Below are 26,358 nucleotides of genomic sequence, written 5' to 3' on the forward strand. Positions count from 1 at the left end.
CGTACCTTGGCATCTGGTTCCTGTAGCTGCCAGTAAAAGAACAGGACAGGCACATTGTGTAAAGGGGCAGGTGGCACATTGCAATGGCTTTTTCAAATAATTACCAAGAAGAAGTATTACGACAATTTTTGGCTGAAGCGATACAGATGAACGCTGTGAACAAGCTCTGTGAATGTGGCTCAGGGAATCGCTGAAATTAGCATTTATTGCTTGATATTTCAGAGTGCCATGGCAGATGATTTAAAGAATGAAGGATTATTTGGCAGTGAAACCCTATTCCTGGTGCTATGTGCATCAAGGAGCAAATCCCTAAGTGAGCAGCCAGGCAGGCTCTGAGTTATTGTGTGCCTGCACACACCGGCTTGTAGTCTAAGGCATGAACACCAAGCCCTTGCTAACCTTCCTGCAGGGTTGGGTATTTCAGAAACTAACCTGAGAGCAAAAAAATGGTTTGAAAAATAGGGCAGAAAACCAGAAATTCTCTTTATACTCCATCTGAGGAATAAATGAAATGCTTTAGAGGCTTTTGCAAATCTGGCATTTCAATTATCTGCTGGGGCCAAGCTATCACCTTCATAAAGCTTCTGTGAGGTCCTTCCCTCAAAGAGGGTGTTTTCCTGGTGAGAAAAGCAGTATGAGCACAGAAACAACAGCTCCAGGAGCAAATTCTCTGCTCATGGGAGACGGTTATCCATTGCAGATCCCCACAGGGCAGAAGTCACACCAGCCTCAGTGCTACCCATCCTTGTGTTGGAGGGGCTTCAGCCAGTCCCTCTTACCTTTCCCCGGCTGCCTGTCTACCACCACATTGCCTTGGCCCCTGCCAACATCCATGGGGCTAAATAAAAGTTAGTGGGAAGGTCTTAAGAAGAGAAGCCTGGAAAAATCAGGAATGCTTCCTAAAACTCTTGGCTTGTGTGACGTCCATCTGCTCAGAGCACACATTAGCGGGTTGTTTCTTCTAAATTAAAAGCTGTGATAAACTCAGCTGCTCTCAGCTCCTTCATTGTCATTGTCTTTATCTTTCAGAGTTAATTTGCTGAGATGAAGGGGGCTATTCCCACCTCCTAGATAACTACTAGCCTGAGCAGCCTGCACGCTGGGGCAGACCTCTACATCCCACCCTAGCAGAAAGTGGGTCTTATTGATTTTCCCAGAGCTGCTGATGGAGCAGGTTGGGGACACGAGTGGCAGCCAGGCATCCTCGGGATGCAGCTCCGACAACACGTGCTGGACCTGCCAGGCTCCCAAGCATCGTCACCATAATCATGACGGAGCCTGGTAGACCAGTCACCAACACTAGTTACCAACACTAGCAATTAAGTGCATTATCTAAGGGGGGTGTGTTATATACAGAAATGCAGCCCTGCCATAAGTGCATGTTCAGAGGTAAACACGTAGCTGAGCAGAGAAATAAAAGTCGACTCTATGTGAATTTTTTTTTCCTTTACAGACATCTTCACTGTTCTAGAGCTGAGCCTTATGGATATTTGGTTGTGGTTTGGTTTGGTTGTTGTTTTTTTGTTGTTGTTTTTTTTGTGTGTGTGTGTGTGTGTTTTTTTGTTTGCTTGTTTGTTTGTTTGTTTTTTGTTTTTTTTTTTTTGTTTTTTTTTTTTCACAGAAATACTGTTTAAATGGATGACGGACACTCTACTCTGCCCCAAAATGCCATAGAGGGGTGAGGATCTGGCCACATCCTCTATGCAGAGTTACCCCAGCAAATCTTACCCACGGGGGAACTGGTGACACATCACCATGAGGACGTGAGTAACTTCGCAAGATCTCGATGTGGTGGGAAATAGGATGGAGAAGGTGAGGTGGGCATCCAAAGGATGGGTGAAGACAGACCTTGCAAACTGGGAGCTGCTGGTATTATGGTTTATATATGGTTTTGGGTTACCTCAAGAATGGCTGAGCAGGTAAGGTAAAACAATGACCCAGATAACAGTCCTGGGGGAAACAAAGGAGAAGATATTTATTGGGGAGTAGCTCCTAGATGGCTCCGGCCTGGCGGGGAAGAGTTTACCCTTCTCAAGGCTAAATCTGAGATCAAAAGGAAGCTCTCAAACACTAGACAACTCCAGGGCCCAGCCAAGGCTTGAGGAGGAGGGGAATGGAGAGGCTACTGAGCCAAGCCTGCTGCCAGTGGCTGAGGAGAGCGGCCATATCTTTGAAATATGCAAAAATTGCTTTACTTGAATGGGGCTAGATTGATGCTCTGACCCGCCAGCTGGCCAGGCTTACCTGCCTCCAGATGAAAGGGGCCACCAGGCATGGCACCCCAGACAGACGTGTCATAGCCACCCAAGAAGTCTGTCCCTCTGTCTTGGGAGACCACCTCACTGTGGCTTTCATCTGTTTGCCAACATGCATTGCCTTGAAGAGGTGCTAACTCCTCCCCTACCTGGAAAAAAAGAAAAAAAAATAAAATATTGCAAGGAAAAAACAACTTTGTAGAACATCTTTCTTTGTGCTAAGGGACGTTGAGTGGTATCAGGCAAGATTTTCAAAAGCGGCTTATAATTATAAAACAAGAAGCCATGGGTTTGTGCCAAAGTCTCCTGAAGATACTGGGGAGATGACCTTGAATCTGGCCCAATGGGAATCGAAGGAGATAGTACATCATATCCCCTCAACTTTAAATTACAAATGCCTCAGGACAGCAGGGTTTTACATATCAGGCAGAGTACTTGGTGAGAAGCTTCGAGGTGGGAATGGTAGCTGTTTATTTTTCTGAGCAACCCAGAAATGTATCAAGGCTGTAGGGAATGTTAATATATTTTATTGGACAAGCTACTAGAGCTGGAAGCAGCTTGCCAGCTGTTGAGCACGCAAACGCTTCCAGAATAAAAGCAAAAAAACCTTAAAAGCTTTAAAAAAGTGCCCAGAAATACTTCATACATGCCAACAACACCTTAAATAAACCATCAAAAGTAGCCAGACGAAAAACAGAAATATCCCCAGAAACCAAAGAGGTTCTGCAACTGTGGATCAGCTTTGGGCAAATTATGGCCCTTTCGCTTGAAAGGCGAAATTTTTCCTTACAAAATTTTCCTAGAGAGTGTGCTCAGTCCTCCTTTATTTTGTATCACAACTTGAAAATGTAATGTAAAGATTGATCGAAAACCAGAGAGGCGTGCACGGGTGGAATGCTGAACTAAGCAGTTTTTCTTTGATTGAAAACTCTCAATTTTTTCTAAAAATAGCACTATAGGAAATCCCTGTGGATTGACAGGGTATTCTTGTGGTTGCTGGGAGAGCCTGAGCAACCCAGGCATCTTGAATGAACAAGACCTGATGGCAGGAGATATTAATATTATGAATTAACCCAAACTAGAGAATTCTAATTCTGGAGCCTCATCCCATTTTCTGTTTGATCCTATTCAGTGTCCAGGACCAGACAGCTTATGAGTCTGAAGTTCTCCCAGTCACTGGGGTAGTTTGAAATCTGGATTTCTAAGAAATATAATTTAAAAGGCAAGAAAAAAGTAAAGGCAAAATAGAGTATTTCTCATTCTCTCTGTTCTTTCACGCTTCTTGTTTTCTGTTTTCTTTGGGGTTTTTTTGGGTTTTTTTTCTGGTGGTATGAGTCATAAGGAAGATTGGATGGTTTGCAGTTAACCTGTGCAGTCAGAGTCATTCAGTCACTTATTACCCAGGCACTTGTTACCCGCTTTGCCCATCTCAAAAGCATTCTAAAAATGAATGAATGAATGAATGAATGAATGAATGAATGAATGAATGAATGAATGAATGAATAAAGAAAGGTGTTTGCTCAGCTGAAAGACTGGATATTGCTCTGACATTGCTTATTCATATTCAGAATTTGCCTAACATCGTGTTGAGTCAAGCTGTGGAGTTTATCCCTGCATCCCCTCTCACTCCAAGCACTTCTCCATCTGAAGAAAGGGGAGAATGTTAGAAGCGAGTCCACTGGGTGTGTTTCTTCTATTGCTATGCAAAAGGCTCTTCAAGGGAGTTTGACATCAAAGTGCTACTGTAAGCACCAAGCATAATAAGCGCCAAGGAAGGGCTGCCATGATTCATACATCAGGAGAGAAACAGACACTGCAGAACAGCGTTTCCCTCTCTTTGGTCTCCTTATTGTGGTGAGGTTCTTGTCAAAGGCACAAAAAACCCAGCCCCTTGGAATATCAGACGTTTGTTTAAGTCATGGTTGCTGCCAGAAGATAATAGCCATCACTGTAAAATTACAAATCATTCTGCATAATGCTGTGCTCATTACCATGAAAGCAATAGCAGTATTTGAATTTTACTCTTTTTTTTTCCTGTCTTTGTTGCCGTGCTTAGCTGAAGAGCTCAACGTGGCAGCCTCTCTAAAGCAGTGTTTTGTACTCAGATCTGTGTGGCTGGACCAATGTTGCTTGTGAATCACTCTTTTGTCTCTTGGCAAAAAGATTCAGCAGGTACCTTACGGCAGGTGGACGATCCTGCAGCATAGCATCCTTGTAGAAAGCCTTCATGGGTTCCTCCTTGGGTCCCCTTCAGCAGCAGCACCACATGGCTCTCCTGTGATGGGAGAAGTGATTTTCACCTTCATTTCATGTATGAAGAAGGGAAACACAAAAGCCTGAATTTGCACACCTACGTTCACACCTGTACATATGCAGTCACAAGGAACAATGTACCCACTCTCTTGCCCAGGCATCCTTCAGGTGCCTTTAGCAGCATTGATACCATAATGCTGCTGTTAAACAGAGCTCAGATAAGATTTCCCCCACCACCACCCTGAGTACTTCTCTGTAGTCGTGGCTATGCTTCCCACAAAACTTGAGCTAGGTTGTTTAAGTTGAGCTCAGGTTAAACCATGAGATCAGTGTCATGATGCTATTGCAGTGCGGTGGTTCTGGAAATCTTGACCAGAGAGATAATTAATGAGGGATGCTTGGAAAGGTGCTGTTTTGTGGTGAGCCATTATCCAAAGGGAGTCCTCTCTTGAGAGAAGAGAATGTTTTGTAGCCATGACAAAAGCTAAAACTTAATTCTACATGAAAGGAAGAAAAAAAATATCATCAGCTCTGTGCTACAGGACAAGAGGCTGCTTGAGTCAAGGATGCTGCTGTGGAGAGTCAACTGGATTTAAAAACTAATTAAAGGAGATGTAGGAATGAAGTATGACAAGGCAGATAATTATGAAACAATGAGCAGAAGAAGGGCTGATGTTTTCACCTCAGTAATCAAGAACCCTGGTCAAGACAGCTATTCCATCACAAATGAAATTTATTTCCTACCTTTCCTTGCCTGGACAGCCGGGGGTCCTGAGGACATTCTTCTGCAAAGCACAACCATATGGGCGAAAAGCAAGAGAGCAACATATCTGGGGCATTTGGGGTAGTGTTTGGACAGCCAGATGTGTCCATCAGCTTCATGCATCGTGGAGTGGGTGGTGCTGTGCTTGCCCACCACCAGCTGCTGGGTCTACTGGTGGCATGTCATCCTGTGGGACATACAGAGCCCTAGTTTCACACAGTCAGCCTCTAACCCAAATTAATAATTTGTGTGCTGTACTTAATAAATACGTATGTCCTTCCTTCTATCTTATAGCAATTTATCTGGCGAAACTGTAATTCATGTGGTGTGTCCTCGAGTCTCTGGCTCTGCTTCACCCAGTGTTGCTCATGCAGGGCTGTGTCTGAAGGGAGAGAGTATAGATGGGGTTTAGGCTAATGCTCAGGTGCTTTCCTGACCCCCACTCCCACTATTTCTTCCCAAAGGAGTCTGTAGGTTTTTAGACTGTGGGAGGGATTATGGGTCACAAAAGCATCTGGAAAATACGCCAGGCCCTCTAAAGCGTGGGGTCCTGCAAAAAAACAAAACAAACAAAAACCAAACGAACGAAAAGAAGGCATAATGCCCTTGAAGGAAGTGACATCTCCTTCTCATGCAGGAGCCTGCTCTGCATACAGCTGAATCCACCTTCCATGCACAGCCTGGCTTTCCAAAGCCCAAGAATCCGCTCTAAATGAGGCTTTCCATGTCTTAACCCACCCCTGTAAATGCTATTTCCCCTCTTCCTGGCATCACAAGGTTGCCAGCAGTGCTATTTCAGAGAGCAGAGAAGAGCCATTCATCTTCTTTAACACCCTCAGTTTTTGCTTAGGTCAAGACGTGCTTATCTACCATTTTCTGGTGATTCACAAGCCAGAAAAAGATCCTGGCTGCTTCAGAGGAGGGATGCACGAAGCCCCCGTGAGTCACTTCTCTGCCAAATGTTAATTTTGCATCACAAGCAGGTTTTACTTGGTTTTTGAAAGGCCTTTTTTTTTTTTCTTCCCTTCGCTTTTCTTCTCAGTTCTGTCGTTTGAGGACACACCCCGCCTGGGAGCTGGTGAGCACCCAAAAATCCTGTGAAACGTGTGAGTGCCGGAGCTGCTTCTGTGGGATTTCGGACCATATCCTCCTGGGGTGCAAATTAGTGTAGACCCTCTGATTTTTAAGGAGCAACTGAATCAGGTTTGTAATCAGTATGGTGGTTTAAGCAAGATGTTGAAAAATAATCAGGATGGTGAAGCTTCACATAGGCTTCCGCAAGGAGGAGGATTTCTTAGGGGGTCATTGAAAGCATATCTTTTTCTTTCCTTCTTTGGTCTGTTTGCTGCCATCTACCATTGTACTTTAAAAATATCATTCCCCAGTGGCAGCAATAAGGAAGTCTGGTAGGTTTTGGGGTATTTTCAGTACTTTTCCTCTCTGATGATCTGTATACTTGATCTTTAGCTGTGTTCTTCTCCCTTTCCTTAATTTTAGCAAGTTAAACCCTGATTATTAGCTGCCATAGTAAATACATGTCGACAATTCTGAGTTAAGACAAAATAGAGTGGTTGGTACCATTGCAAGCTTTCCTTCTCCTTGTAGATAAAACTTGGTAGGTCTCATTGGATCCACACATGCTGTCATGTTTAAATGATTAAACACTGGCTCTCAATGGCCAAAGCCTCAGTATTGTATAGCAAAGATGAAGTTTGCAGAGGACATCCCTCTTCATTAACGGAGACAGGGAGGATGCCAGAGGTTTAAGTCCCTGTTCCCCAGCAAACATGGTACAAACTGTGCCACAAGCAACCGTGTGGAAGTTTATCTTCTTTCTTTGTTTTCCATCTAACTGAAGATTGGAGGTTGCCACCAAATCAAAGGTCAGGGAGGAGGCTACCCCTGCAAAGCCAGGCTGTGAGATGTCCTTGTTTGGCAGGGTAACGTGGAGTAGCTCCACTGGGAAACAGAAACTGGAGCCAAATTGGAAAGGGAGACAGGCAAGAAAAAGAAGAAAGAGAGGAAGCAGAAGCCAGAAAATTCTTCTTCAACCCCCCTCCCGCCCTGTGTGTGATCACTGTACACTCCCCTGGACATTAAATGCCAGTGAAACAGCCTGAAACACCAAACAAAATACAGGCAGTAGCCCCAGGGTGGTAGAAAGAAGTAAGAGAGCTGAACATTATCCCTCCTCTTAGGAGGTGTGGCATAAACTGACACAGGAAAACCCTGCATATTCCATGAAATATGCCCAAACAACATCTCCAGCGCTTGGTCCCCAAATTAGGTCTTCTTATTATGTATTTACAGCTGCGATTGTTTCTGCCTGATGCTTATGTACCTGTATGTGCAGTTGAACCTTGCTAGCGAGGGATGGAAAAGCCCTGTTAAATCATTAAGCCTCTCCCCTGAAGTGCGGGCTGTGTGCTCTCCATCTGATAGAAACTGATACTGCAGTTTATCTCTGTCAGAAGCACTGCGAACACTTAGCATCTGTCTCTTAATCTCACAGTTTTCTTAAAATATCACATCCTTGGGCTCTGCTGTTATTTCAGCAGAAAAAGGGAAATGCAAAGGGGAGCTCGTGCTTAACCCACCTGATTGCCTTCTGCTGCAAGGTGACTGGGTGGACGTGGGGAGAGCAGTGTATGTTTTTTGCCTTGACTTCAGAAAGGCTTTGGATACTGTCTTCTGTAACACGCTCATAGGCAAGCTGAAAAAACCTGGGTTAGATGAGTGGATGGTTGAGGTGGAATGAAAACCAGCTGAGTGGCTGGGCCCAGAATGTTGCAGACAGTGTTGCAGGCAAAATGATGAATCCCAAGGGTTGAAACTGGGGCCAGTGCTGTTCAACGTCTTCATTAGTGACTTCATTGATGGGACATGGTGCATCTACAGTGAATTCACAGACAACACAAAACTGGGAAGAATGGCTGGAACACCAGATGTTGTGCTGCTGTCCAGCGGTACCTCAACAAGCTGGAGAACTGAGCTGTCATCAAGTTCAACAAGGGGAAGTATTCCTCCTGGGGAGGAATAACCCCAGGCACCAGTACACACTGGAGGCTCACTGCCTGGAAGGTGCCTCTGCAGAGAAGAACCTGGGGTCCTGGTAGACATCAAGTTGCATGTGAGCCAGCAATGCATCTTCATGCTGAAGAAGGCCAACAGATTGGGTTGGATGAGGTGATCATCAGGACTGTTGCCAGGAGGTGGAGGTAGGTGGTTCTTCCCCTCTGCTCAGCACTGGGAGTCCACACTTGCAGTGCTGGGTCCAGCTATGGGGTCCTCAGTGTGCGGGAGACATGGACATACTGAAGAGTGTCCATCAAAGGGCCAATAAGATGATGAAGGGACTGGAGCACCTTTCACATGAAGAAAGGCTGAGAAAGCAGGGTGTGTGCAGCCTGGAGAAAAGAACACTCAGAGGGGATCTCACCAGTGTATATAAATACTTGAAGGGACGGTGTAAAGAAGACAGAGCCCGGCTCTTCTCAGTGGTGCCCTATGACAGGACAAGAGGCCATGAGTATAAAGGGAAACACAGGAGGTTCTTCTTGAGCACCAGGAAATGCTTTTTCACTGTGAGGGTGACTGAGCACTGGCACAGGTAGCCCAGGGAAGTTGTGGAGTCTCCATCTTTGGGGATATTCAAAAGCTGTCTGGACGTGGTCCTGGGCAACTGGATCTAGGTGCCCCTGCTTGAGCAGGTGGGTAGGACAAGATGACCTCCAGAGATCTCTGCTCACCTTAACCCTTCTGTGACTCTCTGATTCCCTTTCAGTCTCTTTTTTTTTATTTTTCCCCAACTGAGGAAGCCTTCTCTGCCTCACATTGCCTATATTTTTCTAGGCATCATCAGCCAAGATATTTGGAATCATCAGTCAAGATTTCCAATATGGGGAAGCTGAATCTTATTCCCGAGGCTTCAGAGACAGATATTCAGCAACAAGATATTCAGCGACAAGCACTACATTTCATCAGATACTTCACCTCTCTTTTCTAAAGGAATGTATCATAATAATAATCTTCAGTGGGTATCAGCAACTGTGGAATTTTTTAATCCAGTAAACTGAGGCTGTGTTATAGCACTGTGATATTAGCAGGGTCTTCCTCTGTTAGATCTTTCCTGTAAGTTATATTTCAATAGAGGAAACCATTCGTACCCTGCCATCTCCTGAGTTGGCCAAACATCCACAATCCTATTGCTAATCTGCTTTCTCTAATGAAAGCATCAATTCCTAGCAGCGATAGTTGTCATTAAATCAATAAGCCACGTAACCTATTCTTCTGCTGCCTCACGCAAACACTTGAGCAGCTTGTTAACAAGATTTGCTAGCACTGAGGTCCCATAGTCCAGAAGTTTCCCACTGATGCCACAAAACATAACAGTATTTGGCTTATGGAAGAACTTCTCCAGTTTACCTTGTTCTTCTAAACATTTTAACCCTGTTTTCCCTCTGATTTTTCAGCATTTGAAATGTGTGGAGCAACTTTGCTCATGTGGAGGTGATTCAGGCTTGAACGAAGCACTGACAGCAAATGTCGGGCATCGTTTTCTGCAGGTAGTCGAACAGTGTCCTGGAGACAGTTCTTGGTTTGCCCAGCATTTTATTTCCCCCCCCAGGGAAGCACTAAGCTAATTCCTAGTTGTCCCTAACAGGTTTCCTTCTTCCCCTGGAATCTGTTTCTCATGGATTTTTTAATCACTTAAAAGTAAAACTGTGGCCTCTCTTAGCCCTCCAACACTTTTCTGGTCAGTAAAAACCCCATTCCTGGAAATCTGGAAGCTGGCTGATGTTTAAGGATGAGGTAAAAGACCTCAAGCTGCACATATCAGCAGAGATGCTTAACAAAAACCACAGGAGGACTGTTAGGGAATGGAGTGCCTTAGTTTATTGAATTATTTGGTATACTGCTTCTTATATAACTTGTTTAGAAACTGCTTATATAGAATTTACTTAGCATAAGTAAGTTTGTTTAGCATAACTTCTGCAAGCTGTGAACCTTTGAACTTTTTGCTTCGTTAAGTTAAAAATGCCACAGAGTCTTCAAGCTAGAAGATAAGGGGAGCTTCGTCCTTGTAGAAAAGTGAGGAACAGAATGGCATCTAAGAGGAGCTGTTTGCTGTTCAGGCTGTTACCAATAACTTATTTTCCTCAGTTGCGGGTACAAAATAGCACCTGGAGGTCAGAACTTTAATTGACAGCCTGCCTGACAAAAATGAAGAGATCCAATGAAGAAAGGGGAGACCCCAGTCTCTAATTTTGCAGTTGGCTCAGACTGACATATGGGGGGTCTTGGATTGTGGGGGTATAATTGTCTAAGTGTTTTTCTGCCAAGGGTCCCTCTTCAGGAGGCACCCAGCTCAAGCTGTTCTACGCTGTAACTTGTGAATAAACTATTTATTTTAGAAGAATTTCTGGAATCTATGCATGAGTCTCTGCTACGGGAATCCTAGGGAAAAGGAACTTCTCTAACACTGACATTAAAGCGCAGCTGATGTGGCTTTTCTCTTGAGCAGCAAGAGCAGCCTGTGCTGACAATAAGGTGCTTCTACAGTATGAACTAGCCTTTTCTTACCGATTTTAAATGTTTGTAGTGGCTGGGTCTGACCATCTCCCCAAAAGACCTTCATCCTTTCTCCGTGCACATTAATGGGTGCATTGACACAGTGGGATCAAGGACTGCAAAAATAAGGATCATACTGCTGGCCTGCTGGCTCGTAGACTGTAATTAGTTTATGTCTGGAAAGCATGGCAAGAGCGAAATGTTTTGTGTCTGTTCAGAGGGACAAGCAGGGAGGTGAGGAGCATGATGGTGCTGGAAGAAGAAGAGAAGAAATACAAAAGGAGCGAACAAGCTGGCAAAGAGGAGAACGCCAGAGGTGCTTAAGGACGGAGACACAAGAAGTCAAGCTGACTAGGGAAAAGAAGAGGCTGTGCTTCAAAACATAAAGAGGAGCAGCATGGAGAGATGTGAAAGAGCAGTAATGACAGGGAAACAGATTGGAGGGGCAAGCCATGGATTGAAGGCAAAGGCACAAAAGGGCAAGGACTGATACATACAGCTTTGCAATTAGTGGCTGTGATTTATGTTTGCTTCTTTGTCGTACCATCCTTCTCTGGCAGATGTCCTGCAAGAAGCAGCAGTCAGGGGGGTATTTGGGGAGGGGGGAGAGGGGATTATAAATAGCCAGACTAACCCTGAGGTATGGAAGGAACTTTCTAGTAGTACAACCCACCTATGCAATTCTCCTTAGAAACATATTCTATATTAAGTAGTAACTGCCCTTTTAAAATAATTTAAAGAGATCCCGCCTCCCTTTATCCCAGTATTTGTGCCTCTCATGGCATGTTTCTGTTTCCTCAGACAGAGCCTGAGTGCTCAAAGCTGGTTTGGGTTTCAGCTGGTGGATGGAGAAGGGCTGGGAAGAGGGAAGCAGAAATGAAGGTGATGCAAGGGAGAAACGTTCTTCCTTGGGACAAACCTGCTGCACTGCTCCTCAACCCTTTCTCCTCACTGTAGCCATCCCCTTTCTTCTGTACACACACACACACACAAGTCCCTACCCCATCCGTTGTGCCGAAGCTCAAAGCAACATGATTACATGGCCAGCAATTGACCAGCTGGTGAGGCTGTGAGGCTAGTTGAGAAGTTTGAAACCAGGGAGGGGACTTACATATTTAATTTTTCTTTATTTTCCTTGAGCTTTTTCCACCTCTGCTCACACATCAGGATTAACACCATAAGTAGGGAGCAATGGACTAATTTTAACCAAGGGATGGCTCCATGGGAGCTCGATCACCTCCAGTCTCTGCCACAGAGGAGGCAGCACCTGAAGGAGGAACCGGGACTGTGTGGGAGGAGAAGCAGGAGGCAAATGGGGTGAATTTGGGAAAGGAGGGGTGCGCTCCCTTGGGAGCAGAGGTCGGAGAGGCTCGGCTCTTCCGAGAGGCCAGCTGCAGCCACAGCAAAGGCGCGTGGTGGGGCAGGAGGGATGTGTGTGTGACCACGGTCTCCTCTGCCCGATGTCCCTCGGGGAGTGAGTCAGGACTTGTGGGCTCACCCTTGCCTATAATAGGCAGGGCTGAGGGTGTTTACCCTGTCTATTTGGGCAGCCCGAGCACAGGCACCCTTTGTAGCCCTCCCGCCCCTGCAGGAACCCACCCACAGCACCAGGCTGACAGGCTTTGTGTCCAGGGCACCTCAGGACTCATGTCCCTTCCAGCGGAATCAAGAAATAAAGCTCCTGGGGGTTAACTGTGTTAATAATGACACTGTAGACACACATATAAACGCATCTACATGAATACATTCATTTTGCTTCTCTGTTCAATAGCTCCAGGAAAGCTTTCATTTGGAATGAGTACACCTCGCTAAATCACTCCCAAACACCTAATTTGTTGCCCTGGCAGGGCTCACACCATGATAGCCTGGAAATTAGACTGTAAGTGCTTTTTTTTTCTCCTTCATTCTTCTTCCAGAATTTCTTCTGCTGTTTTTCTCTTATCCACAGGTCCTTTGGGTGAATATCTGGTACCTGCTTGCCCAGCTTGGCTGCTTTTTCTTGATATCCCAGCCTCTTCCCAGGCTTCCTTGGAGGCTGTAGCATCCATCTCCCCTGTGCTTAGAGGAGCTCAGGAGGAGCCTTGTCAGGGAAATGGGGATTTACTGCCTCTTAGGCCAAACAAGGGCACACACTCCTGGTAGTAAAGCATTAAATGTCCTCTGGCATTATGTGTAAGAAATGCAAACCCCTGGTTTTCTATGTAGTCTGGGGAATGTGCATCCCTGGTTTTTCTCTAAGGGAAGCTATGAACAGTGATGAGAAAAGCAAGTCAGGTAAAATACAGGGATCCCCATTTCCACTGGCAGCTTTTAAGGGAGTCTGTATATCCTAAAAACCTGGAAACAGCTGCAGGGGACAGTGTCCTCAGCTTGCTCCTCTATGTGGAGGTGACTTCTCCTCCCAGCTGTCTCCTGCTTCCCCCTGGAGCCAAGAGCCTGCACCAGGCTCTTGCAAAAGATGTCTTGTTAAAGGTGGCTCAGTTGAGCATCTGCGGATCACAAATTACGAAATGAAAGGAAAAGTGGAATCCTTTAAGAAGTGAATAAATTTTTACCTTGGAAAGCAAAGGTTACTGGCCCAACCTTGCTTGGTGGGGTGCTTTGGGCTCTCTGGAGGAGAACTGGGAGTTGCCCCTTTCTTGCTTGAAGCAGCTTTGACAGGTACAGGAGGGAGGGAGGGAAGCAGTGGGCAGGGATGGGAATTAATAAAGCCAGGAGAGAGAGAACACTTCCTTATATTAATATTCACTACCCAGTTTCCCCAGGGTGGGGGGGAAATGTTTGGACATTTTTTGTACTTCCAAAACACCATTGAAGTGGAAGTGCATAAATTGTTTAAAAAAACAATATGCCTTAAATATTATTTACCAGCCAGCACTGAAGGGACAGGAAAAGAAGACATCAGTTGGAGGGAGAGTGGAAAGTATTTTGAGTGAAAAATGTCAACAAGCTCTCCTGGAAGCAAAAACAAGCAGCACTGATTGTGTTTGTACAAAACAAGCCTTTCTTCCCTACATAGAATATTGGTTTTGTTTTTCCACTTTCAGATCACCTACCTTTCCCACAAGAAAGACAAATAAAACCCCCTAGACATCCTAACTTCCCCCATTGAACTCTTCAGAAAACTTTGGGTAAGAGAGAGGAGGAAAAAAGGAAAAAGCCTCAGAAACAAAACATGACAGCAAGGTCGCTCCAGATCCTCAAAGACCTAAAAATAGCTCTGAGAACTGGACTCTGAGGTGACAATGACATTTTGATGGAGAAGCTCTTCCTTTGCATCCTGGGTCCCAGCTCAAATCTGGGCACAGAAAGGGATTTTCTAGGTGTTTGGGCTGTTGCAGGTTTAGTGGCTCACCAATGACTTCTAGGTTTTTTCATTCCCTAATCCTATGTGAGTGTTGTAGGCTGAGAGAGACGTAATCCAAGCTCCTTGAATGAATCTCACAGAATTTTGTTCTTAGGCAGAAAATGAATTAGGTTAAGCAGGGATTAGAGGAGACACACCACATGCCTGCTTGGCCCTGTGCAATCACCATTGTTTGTATGTGAGCTTGGAAAAAAAATGGTTTGGGAAAAAACAGTCACAAAAATAAATGCATTTTCCAAAGCAAAAAAAAGTCATGATTAAAAGGAAACTGAGAGGTTGGCAAGACTTCATCAAAATGACAATCTCATGGCACTGGACAGCCTTGGAGGTCCAAGGGAAAATATATCAAAGATGGAATCTGCATCCGTGGAAAGATGGAGGTTCAATGGCTCTGGGTGCACCTGAGAATAACCAGACAAAGCTCTGCTGAGTAAAGAAGGGCTGATAGAGAGAGAGACAGTACCTTTAGACAGCAGAGATCACGAAGATTTAGGTGACGTTTTAAAAATTGCGGGTGGGCTGTGATGGCCCATGGGTCACCCTCCTCAGCCCTGGAGTTTCTCCGTGCCAGAGCCGGGTTTGCTGAGCACGGGGCGCCATGCCCGCTTTCTGGATTTTCTATTTTAAGCAGCTTCCGTCAGAGGTGAGGAGTTGAAAGTTGCCATGCCGACAGGGAAATTTCAGTCCCTAAAATAGTCAGAACTTGCTCCTGCAGCATGCGAGCGTGTGTGTGATGCTTCCTGCGAGGGAGGCGAGGACCAAGCTAGGGAGGCTGTAAGGATTCTTCCTATGCAGGGGTGGAAAAAACCTTGAGAAAGCATCTACAGGATGCTTTCAAACTCCTTCCCTATAGGTATCTAGGTAAATAAAGCAGAAGCTGGCAACAGACAGCGGCAGCAATGAGGGGATCCTAATGATCACAGCACTAAAATAACCTGATTATTCCTGTTTTTACTATTATTGTCACTGTTAGAGATCTTAGCTTCCCAGCCCTGATACGGAATCTAGTCCTCAGTGTGAGACATGGGGAGCAGAGGAAAAGAAAGCAGGTGGTTTAGGAGGGAATACGCATTTCTCCTGGAGGTCTCACACTATGCTCGTGGGTCTATAGTGCTCCAACATGGTGTAAAAGATTTGCAGCTACGTGCTGGAGATACCCGAGAGCTGCACCAAGCACCCAGCTGTGTCCTGCGAATCACGGACCTGAAGCCTCCCATTGTGAAGGTCTAAATGAGCTTGGCTTTGCATTCTCCTCCGTTGTTCAATCCAGTTTGACTAAAGATCCCAAAATGTGCATTTGGGGTTTTTTTTAGTCCTTTAAAACTGGGGTAGCCCCTGCAGAGATGCCCAAACAACTCAATGGGATAGTTTTGCCTCTTGCACAAGTTCAGGTGAGGTTATTCTCCAGCCTCACAGAAGCACAAATGCAAAGGCTGTTTAGCCATCCCTGGGTGAGTAGAAAATCAATTTGCTCCACATGCTCAGAGCCAGCTGCGTTCCCAAACCCAATGGGAACTGGAGCATCTCTGCAGCCACCAGAAGTGAAGCCCAGCAGAGCCCAGGATGCTCCTCACCTTGGGGAGACTCAGTGCGCTTTTCTGCAGATGGAAATCACAACTTACCTTTAATTTCCTGGGTTCTGGCTTTTTTAATTCACTTCCTCACTCTGCAGTCCGTGCTTACAAATGTAATTTCTTCCAATGCATTAATATTTCACAAGTGCTCCCCTCCCGGGGACAGTGCCTGCTGAGGAGGAGGCAGTCTCTGCAAGGCTGGAAATGGTAGCAAGTGACAATCTTAATGAAAGATCTCTTCTCTGAGGGCACCTCTGCAGAAGAGTACACCAGCCCACAAGAGCTCCCAGCTCATCAGCATACGCCCTGTTATCCGACTGCTTGACTTGCCCTTGGCCGTGGGTGATGGATGTATGGAGAAATACAACCTGGTGTTCCTCCAGGATACTCTGTTTCATAGGTTTAGGGATGTGTTGGGATGCTCTGATCTGAGCTTCTCGCCAGACTGATGGACTGTAAATGTGCAATGGCATAGTCCAGGCCACGGCATGATGCTTTGGGTGAAATTTTTCCACCTGACATCCAGACAGAGGAAATGCTTCACATACTTCCTTATGTCCCAACACACATAACCTCAGAATGTCAGGGATTGGAAGGGACCTCGAAGGATCATCCAGTCCAACCCCCCTGCTGGAGCAGGAACACCCAGATGAGGTTACACAGGAAGGTGTCCAGGTGGGTTTTGAATGTCTCCAGAGAAGGAAATTCCACAACTCCCCTGGGCAGCCTGGGCCAGTGTCTGTCACCCTCACTGAGAAGAAGTTTCTTCTCGTATTTAGGTGGAACATCCTGTGTTCCAGTTAATCAAAGTGCATATAAAATCCAAACAACAAACTAAGCATCTTCACCAAAGATATATGCGCATAAGCCCTTGTTTGCTGATACCTAATCTCTCCATCCCTTCCCAGTCTCCTTGCCCATCAATTCTATGTCTGCGGGCCACCAAGCGGGGCTGGGACCCAAGTGACAAGTTTTCTCAGCCCCTTGCAAACCCTAGACCTGTCCAAAGCTTTTTCCAGTGAGGCCGGTGCAGGACCTCTCACTTCACACTGGCGTTCTCTGCCCCATCCAGACTCAGGTCGGTTGTTTGAATCAATATGCACATCTGCCTGGCCCCAGCAGTATGTATATAGCTGTGTGTATATAGAGAGCTGCCTTATAGATATCCTGTCTGTCTTAGATATCTGAATGATTTGTCTTAGATACATCTTAGTTATTTATCTGAGTAGCAAGCGCAGCCCATGCCTGAGCAGCAGCCACGGTGCTGTCTGTCTCTCCGACAGCGGGTGGCACTATGCAATCAAAATAGCTTTGCTTCCCCTTTATTCCACTATTTTCGTTTTTCAGCCTGGTGGGGTTTGAGACATGCGGTTTCGGAGGGGCAGGGAGCATGGGTTTCACACCAACAGCCTCTCAAAGAGGTGGATCGGAGGGGAACTCGTATAGCAAACTGCGGGCTGCCTGCTAGGAAAATCAGAAATGTCAAAGTTACTCTGAAGGCTGAGCCTGGTTTGAGTTGTGCTCTTCATAACTGTCTTTTTCATTATTATTTTTAAATTGTATTTAAGGAGCAAGAAGCATCTATTAGGAAAAACTGAGTATGGTTGATACTTTTTTCCCCTTTTTTCTTGTAAAACACAGAGAATAATTGCTGGTCCACCTTTTCAGGATGGTATTGATTTGTGACACTCTCTCCTACAAATAGCTTTAAAATACTGCGACTCAGTCTTGTGACTGAATCTTGATAAAGGTTGGTGAGGATCTTGATTTGCACCTGTTTCAATAATTTTATTTTGCATTTCTCTTCTGTTAGCAATGCAATGGAGATATTCAGGTCTGGCTTTTGTCTGCTCTAGGACTTCCTCACCAGCAGGGTTTCCATAATTAACTCCCATTGCAAAACTTTTGCTAAATTGAACTGCCTGCAAGCAAACGACAGCGAGATGGTGCGGTCTATGTGTAACACTGTGTTTTTGTACATGTGATGGTTCATCACTCGGGGAAAGGACACAGAAACATTTGCCCAGATTGCTGGGCTTGGCAGAGCACTCAAGCCCACATGAAACCCACCTTCTCAAAGAAATTAATAAAGTTCCTGTGATATTAGCAAACACTGAGCTGTATGGCAAACTGTATTTAAAGGCTGAATGTCATTTTTTACCTAATACACACCTTTGGCAGGGAAACAGTGGGACGCTACAGAAATAATGAGAAAACCACCATGTATTCATGGCAAAAATGCAGAATCTCCTGATGTGTCAAAGGACGACCCAGTTTCAAGGTGGCGCACACACCAGAGCAAAACCCAGTGTGCGGTGCTGGGTATATCCCAAACCAGAGTTTCTCAGGTGATGGCTTGTGAGTTGTTTCCAAGTGATCCCTGTACCAGGAGGTGTCAGTGTCTCCTGCCTCTGCTCTGTGAGCTTGCAAGGGGCTGAAGGTAGGAGCTGCTCAGAGTTTGCAGCCGGGACTTGTGCTGCTGCTAAGAGCTGTTTGATGGAAAGCTGCCCCTGATCTAAGCAGAGAAATGGGACCAGCTAAAGATGTATAGATGAGGTTCTTGGGGACACAGTTTAGTGCTAGCGTTTGGTTATGATTGCACTCGATCTTAAGGGTCTCTTCCAACTGAAATGATTCTATGCTTCTATGGTTCATGGAGCAAAGCAGCAATGTTTAAAGAGCTCAGTAGGGGATTACAACTTCTATTTGGCTCTTCAAATAGGACAAGGGTATATCCACATTTGCCAAAGCTCTGGTTTTGCCCTAAATGGAAATGACCCCTAAATAAGATGTTAGGAGCAAAACACTGTGCTCACATTTTACTTAGGGAGCCCAAGTATTGTGGTATCCATCAGAGTGCTGGAGGGTTTGTAAAACAACAATACATTGCCTCCCTGGACGGTATTTTATCCAGGGGTCCTCCACTCTCTGTCACATTTTGGCCAGTTCAACTTCCCTGAGGCAGACGAAGATCCAAGTGAGTAAACTGGAACACACACATCTTAAAGAGCCAAAACCACTGTGTGACACTGGGAGCTGCTGGTTGTGCCCACAGCACCTCAGGCTCAGTTTAGAGGACAGGCTGTGTCCAGCCTGGCACTCTGTGTGGACACATCCATCATCAGCAAGGATATAAGTCATGCCTGGGAAATAAAATGCAAGCAGAGCCTCTGAACTGGAAATACTCAGTCTCACTTGGCAGGGCCTGAGCTGGCACCGGCAATGAGGAGGGCTTGGGATGACCCTGCTTATGGTGGCGATGTGGGACCAAGCTTCCCTTCACAGAGAGCGTCTCCGAGACCGCAGGCAGCTATAGATTGCCTTGGAGTTGTGCAGGAGCTAATCCTTCATTCTCTTAGATGTTTGGAGGAAGGGAGAATAATTATGCTTCTTTAGGGAGAATAATCATGCTTCTTTTGCAGCACCAGACTAGAGAAAAGGAGTCTTTTGCAGCACTCACAAAGGGGGTCCCTACACACAGGGGGGGCAGCGATGGACATCAGATCCCCCTGAAGTGCAGTGGGAGGCTGGACAAGCACACACAGGTTTCATGCAACCTGGTGGACACTCACTGCAGACCCCAAAAGATCTACACCAGCAAAGTACACAACCACGCTGGGATAATACTTCTTCTTCCACTTCCATCTTTGACAGTTACAAAGCAGACTCCACTTTTGCAGATCAGAGCAAGTGACGGGTGTCTCCAGGTATCACTACATTCACCTTGAGGGATGACAGCTCCTACAACTCCAGTCCATGACCAATCCTGACCACCTTGTGCTTACAGTATGTGTCTGTGTGTGTCTCCTTTCACAGCTGTGTCATGGTCATACTCTGCGCTTCTTTATTTTAAAGGAAATGACTCCGTGGACTTTACACCAGCACTTTACAGTTTCTACATCAGCCTAGCTTCAGAGAAACAGTGGTTTTACATTAGCTCATGCTAGCTAGGGGCTGGCTCAGCCTGCTTGCTGACAGCAGTGCCATATGTTTTAGTGTAGCTCCAGCACGATTCATCTTACTGGGACCAGCTGGGTAAACAAGGGGTTCTTGTCCCAGGGGAGATGTCTGGGTGTGAGAAAACAGCATTTCCCCCACAGCAAGCTGCCTTCATGCACCTCAGCATCCAAACTGGCAAAGACCTCAACATAACGTCAGCCTCCCTGCTCCCTTTTACAGAGCCCCTGGGTCTCAGGGGCATGAGCAACATGGGCCAGACCTTCAGCCTTCAGCATCTGCTCTGTTTGGATGGACAGTACTCAATAGCAGGAGAGCACCACGTGACAACATCTGCAGCTGCAGGAGTTGATGTTGGTGTGGTTTTTCTGTTTGCTGGTAGAAAAGCCAAACTCTGCCCTCACAGTGAAACTGGTGAGGCTTTATCATCATCACGCAAGGCAACCATGGTCTTGTCACCTATGCCAGAGCCTGAGGGGCCAGCTTCTCCTAAGATCAGCCCCGCTAGTCCCCTGTTTTTCTCCCTCCAAGAGGAGCAGAAACTCATTGCCCAAAGGCTGTCCCCACCATTCCGCTCCCATGCAGCATATGCCCTAGTTCCTCATCCTTTTGGTGGCAAAACTAAATTCTGCCTACGCAGCTGCGAAATGTCAAGCTTCGCCCAGACTTGTGCCTGTCCAGTGCCCACACAGGCTGCAACGCTCAGAAAGCCCCAAGGCTGAAGCCCTTGGCTCAGGTCTGTCCACCCAGCTTTGCTCTCCATTGCTCCTCTTCATGCCTAGTGTGGACATTATGGCTAATGCAGAGGATTCATAGCCCTGGCCTGAAGGACTTACCATCAACAAGATTCCCTTTATGAAACAATTTCTGCCAGGATCGTTTAATGAGAAGTGTTTTGCGATGTTTTATCTCGGTCAGCTGCCTTGGTGGGACTGGCGGGAGGTTTGCTCCAACAGGGCCAGAGTCTCGCCCATGAGCCAGAGGCTCTTAGAAGTGGCTTCGGCTTTTCTCAAATTAGGCTGCTTGTGACTCACAAACTTGTGTCTCACTTTCAGATGAGAGAGGGAGATAGAGGAAAGATGGGTAAACAGGCAGACTGGTGCAGGTTTCATCCCAGGCTCTGCAAATTGCTTTGGCTAAATCAGAGATGTTACTAGTGGGCTTTTGACACGCAATTCCTGCCTGCTCCTTGGTTAACCCTTCCCTGGGAGCAGAAAATGAGGGGATTTAATTTCCTCGCCAGGACCAAAGCACAGTGCTAGGCAAGAGAAATGACCCCTCCTGCTTGTGTGCCGTGGGGCCCTGACAAGCAGCACAACCATGCAATATGTCCAAAGCTCCATCACAGCTCTCCACGTGGCTGGTGAACCTCAAGGTTTGTCCAGAAACCCTCCACCAGAATCTGTAACCTTTCCCACCAGCCTTCCCATCTTCCTGAGGTGGAGACTCTGCATACAGTAACCAGCCACAGGGAGGGCTAAGGGAGGAACCATCAACAAGAGGTTGGCTAAAGCTCCTGTGTCCCCTTCATGCTGGATACCTGCTTCACAAATGGTGGGCTATAAGCTCCCAGGAAATAATTTTTAATACGCACAAGGATAAAGGAGAATTGCTGTCTTCCTGCTGGTTACAAGAGAGCTGAGAGTACAGTTACATACCTGGACGCAACAGTTTAATTATTAGAAATTTGAATGTCACCAGCTGTATTCAGAAATAAAAGCTATATTTGCCAGTGAGGCCTCTGATACAATGACAAGAGAAGCCTCTAAGATATTTGTGAGTTTTTTGGCTTTTGGAATTGGTTTATCTGGTGTTAATGAAAATCTAAGCATAGATTTAGTTCTCCCACTGCCAGTCGGAATTGCTTTGCATAGAGCCCAGGTCCTCGAGAAGGGCTCAAAGTCCCGAATATAATATTTCCCTGTTTGAGTCAGATCTCTGTACCCTACATGTGTGGTGTAATCTCACACAAACTAACACATCCCTTCTTATTTATCTGGTTCAGCCTCTTGTGAAATACTTCCACCAAATTCTTTGTGCACCAATTGCTCTGAATGTAATTACCCAATCTTGATAAAACTGTTTAAATGCGATTAGATAGTGCAATTATCCAATAGTAGAGCTGGTCCAAAAAATCAAAAGCAGTCGAAAGAAAAAGAGGGTAGGGAAAAAAGAAAATGGAGGCATTTGCAACAGTTCTTTTATTATTGCTTTTTCTATTTGACGGTATGGAGGGAACAACCCTCTGAAGCTATACAAAAATTGGTTTCAAGGTAGAAAAAAACAACTCTGCCTTATAATCAGAATTCATGCCTTGAAAACAGCTTTCTGTCTGAAAATACTGACCTAGGGAAGACTTTTTCCTGTCTTCCCCACGGTCCTCTTTATTTGCCTGGAGGCGCATGAGAGATGGTATCGCCTTGTTCCACATGAACAGGATCAACGGTGATCAACGTCCTATGAAGGAAAATGTGTCCGGAACCTGCTGGAGCTGTCTGGAGATGCTCTCCTGGGAGAAACACTAAGCTGTAGTGAATTCCTTGAGTTCCTGGGGTGATTATTTGTGGATGAAGCAGGAACCTTGCTACAGGTTTGCAGGCAAATGCTGTGGCATGCACAGCAGCATCTCAAAGGCTTGCATCCTTCTTTGCTCAAAATAATCCTTCTGAGAACATCCCATGATCACTACCTCGGTCTTCAAGAAAGGGTCATTGAAAAGCTCAGCCCCTTCCTTTGTTTTAGGTTCTTCACCATTTTCTGCACCATGAGAACAGGCCCATAAAACCTTACAGACAAAATCAAATCAACCCTCCCAGCTCAGTAATAGAGGTTATAAGCCAGCTGGACAAGTTGAGGCTTACTTCTAAGCATTCACTTCTCATTATTTATTTGACTAATTAAGCAAGAAACCTGGGTCGTAAATTAGTGTGATTAAAACAAACAAAATAGCATAGAGTACACCCTTAACAGTGCAGATCATAGGTCGCTCCATCTGTACTTGTTTGCTTAACCCACTCCGGACAAAGTCCTTGCAGATTTTGAGCATTTAATTGCCAACTCTTCCTTTTTCACGGTTCACTGTTTGCAAGCAGACACTGAGAGACAAAGGGCCAAATTCTGCCTCATCCTGCCCTACTGGGAATGAACTGAATCAACAAGATGGGTGAGTATGCTGCCGTGGGTAGGACATGTCTGCGCCCAGCTGCTCATGCTGCACTTTGGATTGAGCAGAAGTAAGAGGCAGTGGTGGTTTACCTGAGAGGAATGTCCTACCTTGCAAGACCCACGGTACTGACCTCTTGTCCCCATCAGCTTCATGTTTTCGGCTCAGGCTGGATTTCACAATTTGCCTTGAACCCTTTCTCTGGCTGTTTCCAGCTGAGGGCAAGGGGCAGTCAGTCTCTGGTCACGGGGCTCATGGCCATAGCTCATCCTTGTGCAGGGCCTGAGGTACCTTGGCTGCTCTCCTTTCTCTCTGCTCAGCACCAGAACATTAAGGGACCAAGTACTACCCAGCCACCACTTGCACAAATGTGCTGCAGAACTGGAAGTGTCTGAGCTCTCCCTGGCAGCACGCATGGTGGTCTGGGGGAGAACAGATATATTTACAGATATATAAAGGATGAATGTCAGGAGGATAGAGCCAGGCTCTTCTCAGTGATAACCAATGATAGGACAAGGGGTAATGGGTTCAAACTGGAACACAAGAGGTTCCACTTAAATTTGAGAAGAAACTTCTTCTCAGTGAGGGTGACAGACACTGGAACAGGCTGCCCAGGGGGGTTGTGGAGTCTCCTTCTCTGGAGACATTCAAAACCCACCTGGACATGTTCCTGTGCGACCTCACCTGGGCGTTCCTGCTCCGGCAGGGGGATTGGACTGGATGATCTTTTGAGGTCCCTTCCAATCCCTAACATTCTGTGATTCTGTGATAAGAACTCAGTCTTTTAATTTTGGGGAGGGTAACCAGGGAGATCAAAGTGACTTTCAGTCCTATCTCAACCATGCATCTCCTGGTCACACTGGGGTGAAAATGACACAAAGCTTTTAGGATCATAGAATCATAGAATAGTTTGAGTTGGAAGGGACATTCAAAGGTCATCTAGTCCAACCCCCCTGCAATGAGCAGGGACATCTTCACCTAGATTAGGTTGCTCAGAGCCCTGTCCAGGGATGTGGCATCTACCACCAATCTGGGCAACCCATTCCAGTGTTTCACCACCTTCATTGTAAAAAAATTATTCCTTATGTCTAGCCTGAATCTCCCCTTCTTTAGTTTAAAACCATTACCCCTCGACTTATCATAACAGGCCCTGCGGGCAGATCTCTGACCCCTTTTTCAGCCAGGCCCAGCTGAATATCTCCTTTCCTACCTCATTAGAAGCTGCAGCCCTTGCACAGGTAAGTCAGGATTCAGGATGGATGCGAGGAAGGGCAAACCTCCAAACACCAGTATTTTTCTGTGCCTCAAGGGTGTAGGTGAGACAGTGCATCTGCTGGCTTGAAGTGAATATTATTACTGGAATTTGGGATTCCTTTCGGATTAAGCATCGCGCAGCACTCACAAGGCTCTGCTTAGCTGACATGTCTGAGCTCTGCCTGAAAATCTGATTTCCCTGTCATTACTTCTAAAGCTGTCTTTGTCTCTCCTTTCTTTTTTGATTCTTTTCATCCTGGCCAGTTGTAACATGCACCTCCCTGTTATGTTTTTCAGATGTACTGCTCTGTTTTCACTTGGACTAAATAATTCTCTGCGCTCTTTTCTCCCCCTTTCCCAGTATTGGCCCTTTCCCCAAATTCCTGGTGTGGGCAGTTTGTTTTCTATGGTTGTGCTTCAGCTGAGCTTGGTTATTGAATGTGCTTTTGCCTTTCTAAAGAGATGCCCAGTCCAGTACCTGGGCTGTTTTTCCAACACATTAAGTGTTTTCATGTTTTTCCTCTCCTCCACTCTGAGAAGATGTAGTTTTGTCCTTCAAAAAACTAGCACTAACCTTTCACACCTCTACTTCTTGGCTGTTTTCTAGGGACACAGGGTATATTTAATGTACTATTTGTGGATATGTATATGTCTACCAGTTGATTACCCCATAGCTTGGATCCCTTGGCCCAATTTAATGAAGGTGGACAGAGAGTTAGGTAGCTCAAAGACTTCAGGTTCTGAAAAGTCTCATGAATATGTGTGAAAGAGCAGAAAAGGAAGATACTCTGCTCCCTAGCCAAAGGGCAGAATAGATACTGTGGTTTTTTGGCAGAAAGCTCAAAAATATGACCCAAGGGCTCCAAATCCAAATCCAAATTAAGTACAGGCTTATTTTTCTTTTCAACCTTGTGCTTTTTAAACCATAAAGCCTTGTGATTTTGGAGGGACCAGACAGACTCATGACTTTGAAGCACTTGGGTATGAAAGCACTGATGTTGGAGTCTCCTTGCAGGCAAGATTAGCCAACAGACCACCGCAACCCCATGAGGATATCACTTCACCTCCTCCTTCATGCTGGTTCCCTGCCAAGCCCTTCCTAGAGGCAGGAACACAAGGCGCCCAGCCTGGAGCTACACTATTGCCTCCAAAGATGTGGTACAGGTCCAAGGAGGAGACAGCATGGGACAAAGCAGATCTAAGAGCTGGACATACTGGTTAACCTTGGGCAAGTTGCTTTACCTCCCCATGCTTTAGTTTCTCTTCTCTCCCCACAGAAACCCGTGATGGTAGGACTTTTATCTGCCATGTCTGTACACCACCACCTACCACCACAGGGTTTCCACCAGCTTGTATCCTGCAGGGAGGTACGATGTTGAGTCCTAAAAGGTAATAGTTATGGGCACAGCAATCTCATTCAAAAGCCACATGATCAGCATCACATTAGAGGGCAAAGGGCATAGCCTGGCTTGTAGGAGGCATGTTCCTTGGATGGGTGCCCCTTCCCTGGGGTTTGTCTCACAGGCACCATTTCCAAAGAGCTCCAGGAAGATAAAGAGCTGAGGTGGGGTAAGGGAAAGAAATGGAAGGGGATGTGGGAAAGAATGACACTAATTTGAAGGCAGAAAGCAGGAGACATCTCTCTTGTCTGTCAGAACAGGTAGCTGCTGACTCAAGGCAAATTATTCCCATTTGAAGACTGAAAATCTTCCCCAGCCTCAGCCTCCTGTGTGCACAGACTCCGCACAAGCAGCCAGCGTGGAGAAGGCTGGCATTGCTTCCTGCTGAGGAGCACAGCTGAAAACAGCCACATTTGCTTCCTTTATGAGTTCAAGTCACTCCCTGTAAGGTCTGATAATTCAAGGAGTTCTTCTCCAGGGTGCACATTCGCCTTCCTTTCACAACCATAGTTGGCCATGATATGGGTGTTTTACCTACAGTTCCCACACGACGAAACCCCCTTAGCTGTAACCCAGCTTCCCCCTCCCTGCAGACAGCTATTTACAGGGTTTCAATGGGTAGGTCTGAAATGACTCCATGTCCAGAATCGCCACTGCCAAAGGAAGGAGACAGGGGTCTTTGCAAAGGGCTTTAATAATCTGCCTGTCGCTCTGGCTGGCAGCTTTCGGCATGCATCCCACATTTTTCAGTAGCCCTTTCCTTAGCAATGAATAGGCTTTTAGCATGCTTGCATAATGGTT

General features: G+C 46.0%; 1 long non-coding RNA gene across 1 annotated transcript; it reads left to right on the forward strand.

Annotated features, from left to right (window-relative positions):
- The first annotated feature begins 507 nt into the window (after window positions 1-507).
- On the forward strand, window positions 508-10,842 carry LOC135579210 (uncharacterized). The gene is made up of 3 exons (XR_010471898.1): window positions 508-1,763; window positions 6,314-6,474; window positions 9,124-10,842. It is a non-coding gene; the product is annotated as an uncharacterized LOC135579210 (long non-coding RNA).
- The last annotated feature ends 15,516 nt before the right edge of the window (window positions 10,843-26,358 follow it).

This window comes from Columba livia, chromosome 3, assembly GCF_036013475.1.
Source record: "Columba livia isolate bColLiv1 breed racing homer chromosome 3, bColLiv1.pat.W.v2, whole genome shotgun sequence".
Taxonomy (NCBI): Eukaryota; Metazoa; Chordata; class Aves; order Columbiformes; family Columbidae; genus Columba; species Columba livia.